This window comes from Tursiops truncatus, chromosome 2, assembly GCF_011762595.2.
Source record: "Tursiops truncatus isolate mTurTru1 chromosome 2, mTurTru1.mat.Y, whole genome shotgun sequence".
In the NCBI taxonomy this organism is placed as follows: Eukaryota; Metazoa; Chordata; class Mammalia; order Artiodactyla; family Delphinidae; genus Tursiops; species Tursiops truncatus.
This window is the reverse complement of record NC_047035.1, coordinates 111,088,646-111,101,460: the sequence shown is the minus strand read 5'-3', so window position 1 is coordinate 111,101,460 and position 12,815 is coordinate 111,088,646. Positions and strand designations below refer to the sequence as shown.

Below are 12,815 nucleotides of genomic sequence, written 5' to 3'. Positions count from 1 at the left end.
AAACGACTCTTTCCTTCCTGAAACACTTTCTTCCCAGGACTCCCGGGGCACCATGCGTTCTTGGTTCTCCTTATACCCCAGCTGGATGCTCCTCCTAGTCATCTCTGATCATTCCTTCTCATCTCTCTGAACCTGAATGTTGAAATGCCTTAGGGCCCCAGTCCTCAGACCTCTTCTTTATCTCTATTCACTCCCAGGTGATCTCACCCAATCTCATGGCTTTAAATACAATTTATATGTTGACTTTTCCCAAAATTCTATCTCCAGGCCAGACCTTTCTTCAGAACTGCAGGCACATATACCTATGTGCCAATCCAAGTATCAATAACTGACATCTTTATTTGAAGGTCAAATGGGCTTCTAAAACATAACATTCAAAATTTAATCCCTAATCTTTCCCTTCAATCTGCTCCTCCTTTACTGCTCAGACCAGAATTACTGACTCCTTTCTTGTTCACCCCATATCCAACAAGTCAGGAAATCCTGCTGTCCCTACCTTCAAATTATACCCAGAATCTAATCACTTTTCACCAACTACACAAGTTACCAACACATCAGAGCCACTGCCATATTTCACTTGGAATACTACAGTGATGTCTAACCTGCTCTCCCTGCTTTTACCCTTGCTCTACTATTCTACCCCAAAGTCTATTCTCAACATAGCAGTCAGAATGACGCTTTTAAATACAAGCCAGATCCTGTCTTTCCAGTCATGATGGGAGAAGAATTTGATGCTGTTGCCCCTACTGGCCATGTGGTGTACCAACCAGTTGTGATTGTACTGTAGGTAGTCCTGGAATGCCTGTTGCTGGGGTCACTGGGAAACATGGAAAATTATGGGTTAGTTACATGTGCAACATATGGAATATCTCTGCCCACTGAGAGTAAAGAGAGTAGACTTACTGCTGCTTGCTACAGTAGCTCTGTAATTTATTTTATGGTGTAAATCCAAAACTACTTATTTTATGGTTGTAATCCTTCTTCCCCCTTTTCCTCTCAATAAACCCTTCTGGCAGCAATGAGATTTAAAAAAATCAAACCGTAAAATGAAAACGTTTAATGAAAAATTACACAATGATTTTCTGTTTTTCAAGAAAGCTGATGGTGTTTTTCAATTAAAAGCTCATTTCTTTTAATTCCAAGAGGAGGTAAACCCTGAGTCCTTGCATGTCTGAAAGCAACTTTATTCTGCTCTCACCTTTGATGAATAGTTTGGCAGGATATAGAATCCTTGGGCTGCATATTATTTTCTTTCTAAATGCTGTAGGCAATGTTTTACTTTCTTAAAGCATTACGGGCTACTGATGAGAGGTTTGACTTCAGTCTGATACTTGCCATTTTGTACATGACTTCCCTCTGAGTCTTGTGTTTACCCTAGGAATTCTGCAGTTTTGTGAGAATGTGTTAACAGTATGATATTTGATTCACTATTTCAGCACTTGGTGTGCCCTTTCCACCTGAAACCTTGTGTTCTCTTATTCTTGTTTAATGGATGTAGTATCTTCTTGCAGCTCTGAGTATGTTAGGGTTCTGTTTTTGCAAAGTTCTCTCTGATTATCTGTTTTCTTTGGTGGTCATTTTTCTGGTTATTTTAGTCTCTTTCATGGTGTTAGCTTTCCTCATACGCCTGTGATCTTTGTTTACTCATTCATCTTTAGGCTTGAATGACTCATTAGCTAACACAGATTTCCTCTGTTATTGTGAAGATGGTCTGCTTTTGGGCTAGATTGTTCTGAGAGGGGCTCTGTGTGGGTTGGGTACAGGCGGAGTGACAGTGTTCCTTTAGGGTGTGTGGGTGGGTAGCCAGCAGGCCCTCTAAATACCAGAATGAAGATGACTTTTTCTTTTGTCCTGGGGACATAACTCGTACTCTAGAAGCCTTAGCTTTTCCCAATTTCTCTAAAGAAAATCTGGCTGGTGTTTTGGCTGGGGTTCACGCCAGCTATCTATAGTTCAAGTGCAGGGGTGAGAGAGATAAGGGGAAGGAAGGAGAGGGTACAGCTGTGCCTTCTAGTACTGGAACAGAGATCCGGAAATCTGTTTAATTATCACCCTATGGTAATCTTCCTATTTACTGTTATTGGCATCTTCATTTCTTATTTCTATATATTTTATTTCAGTGGGGCATCAGGAGGGAAGGGAGGCAAAGATATGGGTCTGGTACATCTTGGAAATCATACACAGATTGTAAGAGCTGGAATCCAATAATATATTTCATCATCTGCATTATTACTATGAGAAAATGTGTTGAACGCTAAAAAAAGAAGTGTGGTACAAGCAAACCTTCAGAAGTCACATATTTATAAATTGAGGATTTCCTTATATAGTAGCATGGGCAAACGGATAATACTAAGTGATGTTCTTTGTTTTAATTTTATTTATTTATTTTTATTTTTGACTGTGTTGGGTCTTTGCTGCTGCGCACAGGTTTTTCTCTAGTTGTGGTGAGCAGAGGCTACTCTTCATTGTGGTGCATGGGCTTCTCATTGGGTGGCTTCTCTTGTTGCAGAGCATGGGCTCTAGGCACGCAGGCTTCAGTAGTTGTGGTGCTTGGGCTCAGTAGTTGTGGCTCGCGGGCTCTAGAGCGTAGGCTCAGTAGTTGTGGCACACGGGCTTAGTTGCTCCGTGGCATGTGGGATCTTCCCGGAGCAGGGCTCGAACCCGTGTCCCCTGCATTGGCAGGCGGATTCTTAACCACTGCACCACCAAGGAAGCCCCTAAGTGATGTTTAAACAAACAAACAAAAAAAGCCCTCCATTAAAAACATTTATGTGCCAACATTTGAATCATCCGTCAGCTATACTAACATTTAGAGCAGTTAAAACAGAAATATAAAGCTTTTGTCCCACCTTTGAGACGTGCCCTTCCTCCATGACCCAAAAGAGAGTAAACCTGCTATGGAACTAGTAGGCTACCATTATGATGAGGCATGTGATGGGAAAATAAAGAAAAGTCAAAATTAAAAACTTTCAATAACCTTTATGTCCAGATTTTGTAGCTGATACCATTCCTTACTAAAAGCAATCAGGATAAAAAATTATAAAAGCAATCAGGGCTTCTTAGAGACATCAATCTGAAAGGTCCCTTTCCCGATTAAGTCAAAGCTGTGAGAATTATGACTGATGTTGACTGAAACACACTAAATCAATAAAGATCTATGAGTCTATAATGATATTCAAAAAAGGAGATAGCCAGAAAAAATACTTAAATCATCTTCTGACGAAAACTGGTAACTAAATCAAAGAATTTATTTATCTATCTTTGCAGGAGAACACACCAATAGCCTCAGATGACAAAGAATTCTATTTTACAGAAAAAGGGTGGCTAATAATGTAGAAGAAAAAAATTAAAATCTGAAAATTATTATGCAATTCCTCATGAAATTACTAATTTAGCCAAGTGTTATATTCAGGCATATGTTTGACAGGGATTTAGTGATTCATACTGTGCAAAGTAACACCAAATACATTATTTCCTAGTCACAAGGAGAAAAAGGTGAAACTCTACAAAGAAGGGATCAGTCAGCACCCTAATTCAGTGGTCAAATTCAGTCTCATTAACGATGACTCATGCAGATGTTGTGTCTCTTGATGAGTTAAAATAAAAAGTACATAACCTATTGTATATCCCAGCCAAAAATGTTTAACTTGGATCTCTCTGACCCTATGATTTAATTTCTAATTAACAGGAAATACAAGGGAAAGAGGAACAAGTTAAGCGCAGATGCAACCAGTACATCAAGAAGGTGAGACATCCTGCAGGAGAGTTGGCCCCATCTCCTCAATAAATTAGTGGTATGAAACGAAAAAGGAGACTGGGTTAGACTTTTTGAAAAGAGACTTAAGAAATATAACAACCAGATGTGAGACTTGGTCCTAAGCTGGGAAATCTGACTATGGGCTTGGTAAGAAGGAAAGATGGAAGGACATATGGAGGTTGTTAACTGAAAAAAAGGAGGTTACAGAACAGCACATATAGTATGATTTTCTAATTTTCCATGAATATGTTTAACATGTTTTTAAACCATAAAAAAAGAAAATTAAGAAGGTCAAAGTCACTTGTTAAAATATTTAAAGAAAGAATTATAAATTTTTAGTTAAAATTCTTAGTTTTCAAAATAGGCACTGACATTTTTTGGAGGGGAGGATAGAAAGAAAGAAAACTCTGAGTATTGACATGCAGTGCTAACTACCAAACAGGCTTATCTAAAGGTAAGTACAATAATTTTATTATGTTTCTCATATTATAGAAAATTGACTATAGAAACTTTCAAATTTCGAAAAGTAAATTGCATTGACATTTTGCTAAGTACAAATGATAGTAACTTTAAAAGCTAAAACCAGGGTTTTCTGCTGAGTGGTGATAAGCTTCCTACTTATTTTAAAGCTTTTGCTACATCCATGAACTAGATTAACCTTTCAAGTTAAAGTAAAAAAAAAAAAAAAGTAAATAAATAAATTCAAAAACCTTGAAATCTCATGTGTTGCTGATCCTAAAGATTTATTTCATTAGAAACATAATCCAATAAAATTTAGTTTTAGTAACTTTAGAGATCTACAACAGGAAATAACATTCAGTAAACATCATAAAGAAACTGTGGAATAAGTTCTTTGCACAAACAGTTAAAAATTAAGTAAAGCAAAATATAACTTAGTTTTCCTTTGGGAGAGCAAACTGTTCTCTTCTAAAATGATGTGCAATTCAAAGAAATTTTCCTGATACCTTAGTTTTCAAATTCATTTTCCTGAGTAATTCAGTAAACATTAAAACTGTGGATATCACCATGAGTTTTTAAAATATGAAGGTCATATTTCAGTTAAGAACAACCTTCAAATAAATTTGTAATAGTTTCAGTGAAAGAAATTATTGGCTTTTTCCTTCCTCTGAATAATGTAGACCAATGCCTGCTTGCCCATTATTTTCTCTTTTTTATTTATATATCTAACAATTTATATTCTTATAATCATTTGGTAGCAAGTAAATAGAAGGAATAGTAGTTGCTCAATAGAAAATCAAACTGACTGGTTCAATCAGTATCTATTCGGCAGCTAACATGTGGCAGGTAAGGCACAATCCCTGTCCCTAAAGGCCAGATTGGCAGGAAACATGGGCATAAGAAACAATAACGCAATGATACACAAACTGTAAAAAAAAAAAAAAAAAAAAAAGTTATGTAGAATGTGTTATGAAACACAGTAACGTTTTAAGTGAAAGCTTCCAGGTGGAATGAGTAGACTTACAGTCAAGCATGCTCCAAAATCAGAGTGTTTGCATTTGCCATTCCCTCTGCTTGGCAACCTGTTTCCCCAGATATCCACTTGGCTTGCTCCCTTACTTCTTCAGGTCACTGCTTAAGGGTCAGTTTATTAGAGAGGTCCTCTCTGACCACCCTATCCTAAATAGCAGTTCTCACCCCATCATTCTCTAGGTCCTTACTTGGCTTTATTTTTCTTCATAGCATTTATCACTACTTGGTATTATACATATTCAGATTATAAGCCCTCTCCAATCCACTAGAATGTAAGTTCCACAAGGGTTGAGATTTTGCTTCTCCTGGTCATTGCTGCATCCCCAATGCCTAGAAATGTGCCTGGTTCAAGTAGGCATTCAATAAATATTTATTGAATGAACACTGTTAAACATGCAATTTTAAAAAATAACAGACATTTGAAAGAGACAATTTTGTTTCCTTTCCCATATTTGGGTATTCTGAAAGCATAATCCAAATAAAAATGAACATAACTGACATAATTGAATACGGATTGTGATGCTGTATATTGGTCAACTCTTTAAAATGGATCTATAATTTAAGAACTGCTGTTAGTAAAGTTCCATCTGTTTACTGCTTGATAGACCAAGATTTAAATTACACAGTCAAATGTTTAAGTATTCTGTGATAGCTCCAACTCAAAGGAGAACTGCCTATACTTTTGGTGGTCAGGCCTCTTCCAGTAATGCAAACAAGTAGTATTCCCTAGCAACTACTGAAAATAAAGGACAAAATGAAAAGGTAATTCTGCTAGTCCATTAAAAAAAAAAAACAAAGTTAAAATAATCTTTGATACAAGTGGCTCACAATGCTTCAAATAAGATTATATTTCTAGGCAAACATCTCAAAGAAATGAGCAGGGGGTTTATAGTATATTATATTATTCACATTTTAAGGATGAAGAGACCAAAGTATAATAGCCCACAAGAGATTCATTAAAACAGAGGACAAGGACAAAGCCAAGATAGCTGAGAATTTAAGATTAAAAATTATATTTCTATTTTACAGATGATGAAACTGAGGCTCTGTGATGTTAAGTAATTTACCCTAGGTCATGTGATTATTTGATGGTTCACTAGAGATTTGAATTCCAAACCCTGTGCTCTAACATTCACAAGGTATCTTTGAGCTGATATATATTTTATTTCAGAAGCTGAATACCACCCTTTCCCAAGAGATACTCTAATTTATAGCAGGTTACCAGATTGTGAATTGAACTCAGACATTAACAGATCTTATTCTAGATAAAGCTAATTTTGACCTTGAATCAACAGTTTACATAGGTAGAGTACAATTTTAGAAAGAGTTATCTAGTTATTTTAAAATCTTATTAGCATTTCTAAATGAAGCTGCTGTTATTTTTGAATCTTCTTCAAATCTAACAGTATAATTACAAACCATGTTACTATTAGAAAAGAATAGAAAGGGAAGTCATAATTATGATATTTATGTATACATAGCCCAGTACCTGGTCTGCAGGTGGATTAGAATAATTAAGCTCTTGAAAATAGGATTCCCATTGGCCCTACAAATCTAGCAACAGCTTACAAATTCATTACAACGCTTCATTCTGCCAATAATTATAATGATGTTCTGGGATAGCTTGTTGAAGCAAAACCTTTCTCCAGAGATAAAAATGGAGCTTAATAACAGTTTCATCAGTCCATGTTAATTTGAGGCTTTGAAAATAATGTACTGGTGTTCTAAAAACTCCACAGTGGCAGTATTTATAAGAGTAACTAACATTAGTATAAGGACTAATTACTAAACTAAAATTAGTAACTAACATTAGTTCAGGTATAAGAAAGTAGAAATCTTAAGATAAAAATTTTTTATTCCATGATTGCATTTTTATTAGCTGTGTGGGGGGGGGAAGAAAAGAGAAACAAAGAAAAACCCAGAATATAAATGCTTTACCTTTTTTTTTCTACTTAGCTTAATTTCTGATAAGAACACAGAATCTTTGATATAGATTATTTGTAATAACTCTCAGAATGAAAATTACCCAAGACATCAAAGCTCAAATTTATCTGCTCCGTTACTCAACACAAATCTGCTTAGAAGCAACTTAAACCAATACTTCTGCCTCCATTCTCTTATAAACATTTCCATCATCATGAAAGGAAAAAACAAAACAAAAACGAAAAACTTCAAACTATAGAGATAAAGGAGAACCATGTATACAGCAGCAATTAACACATTATAAATCAACTATACTTCAATAAAAAAATTTTTTAGAAGAAGAACCATCTAATGAAGAATATGTTAATTGTATAAATAAAAACTCAAATTAGAACTCAGGAGTTAGGGGAAGGTATACTTGTGGTTCTGTCTGTGCTCTATTTGCAAGGAAACCTGAGACCATCTGGTGTCTTCTATTAGTCCAGAGTGTGGAAGTGCACATTTTTTTTTCCAATTTTTTTTCTTGGGTGGTAAAATGCAGGTAACATAAAATTTACTATCTTAGCCATTTTTAAGTGTACAGTTATGTGGTATCACATACATTCACAATGTTGTGTGGCCATCACTACCATTCATCACCATAACTCTTCCCATCTTGTAAAACTGAAACTCATACCCATTAAACAATAACATTTCCCTATTCCTCTCTCCCCACCAGCCCCTGGCAACCACACTTTCTGCATCTATGATTTTGACTAGTCTAAGTATCTCATATAAGTGGAATCATATAGTATTTGTCTTTTTGTGACTGACCTATTTCACTTAGCATAATGAACCCAAGTTTCATCCATGTTGTAGCATATGTCAAATTTCCTTCCTTTTTAAGGCCGAATAATATTTCATTATAGGTATATACCACATTTTGCTTATTCATTCATCAGTTGATGGGCACTTTGGTTGCTGCTGTGAATAATGCTACTATGAACATGGGTGTACAAATATCTTTTTGAGACCCTGTTTTCATTTCTTTTGGACATAAATCCCAAAATGGAATTGCTGGATCATATGGAAAGTCCATTTTTAAGTTTTTCAGGAATCTCCATACTGTTTTCCACAGAGATTGTAACATATTAACAACCTCACCAAAAGTGCACAGGGTTCTAATTTCTCCACATCCTCGCCAACACTTGTGATTTTTTATTTTATTTTTTTAAATAAAACCATCCTAATGTGTGTGAGCATCTCATTGTAGTTTTGATTTGCATTTCCCTAATGATTAGTGATGTTGGGCATCTTTTCATGTGCTTATTGGCTATTTGTATATCTTCTTTGAAGAAATGTTTATTCAAGTCCCTTGCCCATCTTTGGCTTCTTTTTTTTTTTTAAGCTGGGCTGTGCTGGCATGCAGGATTCTAATTACCCAACCAGGGATCAGACGCACACCCCCTGCAGTGGAAGCCAGCGCAGAGCCTTAGCCACCAGGGACCACCAGGAAGTCCCCCATTTTCCAATTTTTTTTTTTATTGTTGAGTTTTAGGAGTTCTCTATATATTCTGGATTTTAATCCCTTATCAGATATATGATTTGCAAATATTTTCTCCTATTCACCTCAGTCTACTGTCTTGTAAACTCATTTTCCATGTCTTAATCCAAAGACTCCACAATTTTTTAAATTTCCAAGCATAAAAACCAATTTCTAAAATTTCCTTGTTATTGAAGTAACCTGTTATACCAAGAGTATGCTTTTGCCTCGTATTGAGTGCTACCTTCCTCTCTTTTAGTGGCTGCAATGTATTAACTCTGATTCCATCCCTGCGTACTTCCTATAAACCAGTAGCTGATTCCACAGCTTGACAAAAGTAGGGTTTGATTTTTCAGCAAGAATACTTTATGGTAGAGGTGTGAACTTTCATCAGGAAATATATGTCTGGTAGTCTCTTTTTTTTTTTTTTCCTGTTAGGATTAATCTGTATGTTCAGGTGTTGTCAGCCTGATCTAGTCATTATAAAGTTCTGCATTAGCAATCCATCAAATGGTTTTAGAAACCACTGATAATTCTTTCATGAGGGGGGCTGCAAAATGGTGATATTATAATTCTATCAGCCTTTCTTAATGTAGTAGCTGAAATATTTCTGTTAAAGAAAATCTTGCCCATAGCAGCTATTTGGTTATCCCTATACAGTTTGTACAGGAAAGCCAGAATTAATGCTTGAATCTTTCCTTTACCAATTTTTGAAATAATGAATTGACTCCCTAATAAACTCCAAAAATAAACAATGACTTTTTAAAAGTAACATCTGAATTCATTAATTTTAAACATACTTGATGTGTTTCAATCCACCACAGTTACTACTTTTTCTTTTTTTTTTTAACATCTTTATTGGAGTATAATTGCTTTACAATGGTGTGTTAGTTTCTGCTTTATAACAAAGTGAATCAGTTATACATATGTTCCCCTATCTCTTCCCTCTTGCGTCTCCCTCCCTCCCACCCTCCCTATCCCACCCCTCTAGGTGGTCACAAAGCACCGAGCTGATCTCCCTGTGCTATGTGGCTGCTTCCCACTAGCTATCTATTTTTCGTTTGGTAGTGTATATATGTCCATGCCACTCTCTCACTTTGTCACAGCTTCCCCTTCCCCTTCCCCATATCCTCAAGTCCATTCTCTAGTAGGTCTGTGTCTTTATTCCCATCTTACCCCTAGGTTCTTCATGACCTTTTTTTTTTCTTAGATTCCATATATATGTGTTAGCATACGGTATTTGTTTTTCTATTTCTGACTTACTTCACTCTGTATGACAGACTCTAGGTCCATCCACCTCACTACAACTATCTCAATTTCGTTTCTTTTTATGGATGAGTAATATTCCATTGTATATATGTGCCACATCTTCTTTATCCATTCATCCGATGATGGACACTTAGGTTGCTTCCATGTCCTGGCTATTGTAAATAGAGTTGCAATGAACATTTTGGTACAAGCAGCTCATGCAGCTCAATAACAAAAAAACAAACAACCCAATCCAAAAATGGGCAGAAGACCTAAATAGACATTTCTCCAAAGAAGATATATAGATTGCCAACAAACACATGAAAGAATGCTCAACATCATTAATCATTAGAGAAATGCAAATCAAAACTACAATGAGATATCATCTCACACCAGTCAGAATGGCCATCATCAAAAAATCTAGAAGCAATAAATGCTGGAGAGGGTGTGGAGAAAAGGGAACACTCTGGCACTGTTGCTGGGAATGTAAATTGATACAGCCACTATGGAGAACAGTATGCAGGTTCCTTAAAAAACTAAAAATAGAACTACCATACGACCCAGCAATCCCACTACTGGGCATATACCCTGAGTTACTACTTCTTGATGCTCAAATTATCCCATCTTTAGCCAGTGCAAATCTCTTCAAGTTGATTCCTAAGTCCTTTTGACACAACCCAAGTAGTTTCTGAGAGTTTTCTTCTAAGAAAAGGTATCCCAGGTTCATCACGTACAGTTTCTACCAAAGACCTGAAACAGCCATTCTTCAAAGAGCTCTAGTTGCTTTCAGTGGGAATATCTAGGTTATTTCTAATAGAAATTTCTTGACATTTCTATATTTCAGGTATATGAACATGCCTCTTTTATGTTTAAGTGCTGGGGTACTATTTTTAGATATTTTAGTGGTGACTAGAGGTGGGTTGAGAAGGAGTCAGATGCCTGTATCCAGACTGCTATCTGAATCAGTTTGGATTAGGTTCTGCTGCTAGTAACAGACACCAGAAACAAACCCTTATATGTTCCACCCATTGATATTTTTCACTTATGCAAAAGAAACCCAGAATTAGGCAGTCTAGAGCTATTATACAGCTACATGGTCAAGGACCTGGGCACTTTCTATCTTTCTACATCACACTACGGCCCAGAAAGTTACTGAAGCTTCAGCCATCATGTCTGTGCTGTAGTCCAGAAAGAAGAGGAAAGACAGAGGGCAAACGGGCACATCTCTCAGTCGAATGTCTTATCCATAACCACTGTAGTAGGTACTCCATAAATATTAAATTGGAATGTGCGTTAGTCACGCAGGAGGTCTGTATCTAGTCAGTTTATAGCCATGTACATTTTCAAACTAACCTAGTCTTCCCATAGTCCAGAGTTTGTGCTGAAAATCATTACCAGCACTCCATGAGTACGTCAACTCTGCTATCTTCATCTATCTCAAACCTTCAGGAGACATATTTAGGTTAGCAACAACAACAAGAAGTCACATTTGAGTGATAAAGGAAGTTATTCTTTTTTTGAGGGTGTAGGGGAAAGATTACAGGCAAAGGAAATATTTAGAATGTCTTACCATCTGCCAGGTGCTATACATACACTGAGTTACTGAAATCAAACCCTCACTGCCATACAGTTGAGGAAACAGTGCTGAAGAAAATTTAACTCTGCTGAAGAAAAATTGGTAGCAACCACATAATGGGATTTAAACCTAGATTTCTCTGGCTTCCAAGTGTAGGTTCTTTATATCAGACCACAACAGCATATTATCTGGCTCCAAATCACTATTTGTTTTCTCACCAACTAGGTAAGAGCAGAATGAGTTGCCCTTGGTTTCTGCAGACATTTTAAACTACTAGCATTATGCAGCAGCTTCTGAAACTAAAATTTGTTTCTGAAAAGAGCTTCCAACTGTATTCAGCTTAATTCTCTCTAGCACTGAAAGCAATAATATAAAGAACTAGGATAGGAATGTTTTTTAAAGAGCAGAGAGCAGCTTTGCATCCAGAAAAGCTGAACAGCTACAGTGTAGCTAAAATGTTCTTTGAAGTATTATACAGTACTTAACTAAAAAAGCTCTCTGCTTCTTCTAAGCAAGTGTCAAACTAAGCATATGCTATGTAAATATATCAGTTCAGAAAGGAATCCCAGGCTTCTTCAGCTGTGTAAGATTTCTCCCCCCATTAAGAAAGCCAAGAGAAAGAAAACCTAATGATGTGTTTACTCTTCATGGCTCATGCACAGGAGGACTTTACAGCACAAATTGGTAGAACTATCCTAAGAGGTTCTACAGAATATTTTTTATTTTATAAAAAATAAAAAGTTTTTATCAAGATTGGTGCAATCCTGCAAAACAGGAATGACAGAAGGGGAAAGGTTCATCAAGTTGCTTGCTTACAGTAATTTTAAACAATCATAGGGCATAAAGATAAGAGTCTTGGCCATGCAGAAGAAGCTGTATGTGGAAGAAATCAGTGCCCAAGCTGATTTTCAAATATGAGTAATTACTGGGCTGACTGTTGACACAGAAGTAGTAGAATCCAGTTTTGAGCTACTGCATAAAGCAATGCAGAAAGCATCACATTGGAAAAAATGATTGGAGAACGTGCTAACAGGAATCACGTGAGAACAATCTGTCAGGTTGTTAGACTATATGGTGAAATTCTATTTGCTAGTCAACTTGGTGTTTTTCTAATGTTTACGATAAAAAGAAAAATCTAATATACCAGCCTGCTGACATTGTATAATCTTTTGCAATTAAAAGAAAAAACATGGTAAGGTTAGCGCCCACATTTTAACTTCTCTTAATAAATAACAGAATAGCTGGGCAGGAGACAAGGAAAGGGAGACCTTTATAAAAAGGGAAGGAGAACATACAAA

At 36.2% G+C, this 12,815-nt stretch overlaps 1 protein-coding gene across 3 annotated transcripts in view; it reads right to left on the bottom strand.

Moving 5' to 3' along the window:
- GLCE (glucuronic acid epimerase) overlaps positions 1 to 12,815 on the bottom strand; it is a 129,120-nt gene that overhangs the window by 15,410 nt on the left and 100,895 nt on the right. The window lies entirely within an intron of this gene.